Here is a 1,089-nt window from a genome sequence, read left to right as displayed (position 1 = left end):
ATAATACACACATATATACACATCACACATATACATAACAACAGTATAATAACAGTTTCTGATCTCACTGACCTTTCCGGTCTTGTTGTCGCTGGAGCGGCCATCGTAACACTAATCGTTCAGTGCACACACAGCCCTACATTCCCTCTAGCTGCCAGCTGTCACCAGCGTTAATCGTGACGTCATTAATTAAAAGCCTTTCGTTAACTTTGATAAATTACCAAGACTTGTAATTGTGTTACGTGCGATTAAATTATCTGGAACCAAGTTTCCCGAACTACAAAGCTAGGAATGTAGAATGTACGAAATTAACTAACTCCTTTGCACAATCGACGTACAGTAGTTTATAAGAAAGTACAGAAAGTGAGATACAATGAAGTCAAGTTGAAGTTTGTTTTGCAGTGCATATATATTTACTGATGATAATCGTTATTACAAAGAGAACTTTATAAAATGCTTTACAGAATTGCCTGGTTACTTGGTGTTAGCTTAAACAAGAGCCCGGCGAGTGGTCATACTCGGGGCATCCTGTGACCGCCCATTGTCTTTCAGTTACTAGGAACTTGATGAGGGAGAGAGTTTCAATACCCTTTGTTGGAGGTTTGTATGGTACTGGATTCAACCCGTTTATTTTTTCTTTAAACACTTCCATAGAGCTTTGATTCTTTTTTTTTTTGTTAAATAGCCTTGGCCCATTAATTGATAGATTCTGATTAAGCATTCATCTTAATAGAGAAGTCTGAAAAGTCCCAGAGCGATAATATATCTTACCTGACCTTGATTCTCCTCTTCTCTATGAGTTTTCAATGACCTTCCATACTCATATAATGAAAAATCTTTCTGTGTATATTTGTAAAAAAATGTTTTAATCTTTACCAGTATCTAAGACATGCCTGTTGTCTAACTTTCGGGTAAAAAAAAATTATAGTATTCTGCTTTTTTTTTCTTGTAAGGCTTGGATTCCCAGGTGTTCTGGGTCTCTTGACTGAAATGTTCTCATTTTCCGTCCACTCACAACTTTTCCTTTGTTGGCTGCCTGTTCAGTGTGATGACTGAAGCTCATGACATTACTTATGAACTGACCTAGGT

The 1,089-nt window shown here is 37.0% G+C and overlaps 1 pseudogene; it reads right to left on the bottom strand.

The window, feature by feature from the left end:
* LOC119587053 overlaps positions 1-186 on the bottom strand; it is a 10,582-nt pseudogene extending 10,396 nt beyond the window's left edge.
* Between the last annotated feature and the right edge of the window lie 903 nt (positions 187-1,089).

The sequence above is a fragment of the Penaeus monodon genome, chromosome 22 (assembly GCF_015228065.2).
Source record: "Penaeus monodon isolate SGIC_2016 chromosome 22, NSTDA_Pmon_1, whole genome shotgun sequence".
Taxonomy (NCBI): domain Eukaryota; kingdom Metazoa; phylum Arthropoda; class Malacostraca; order Decapoda; family Penaeidae; genus Penaeus; species Penaeus monodon.
This window is presented reverse-complemented; position numbering and strand designations above follow the sequence as displayed.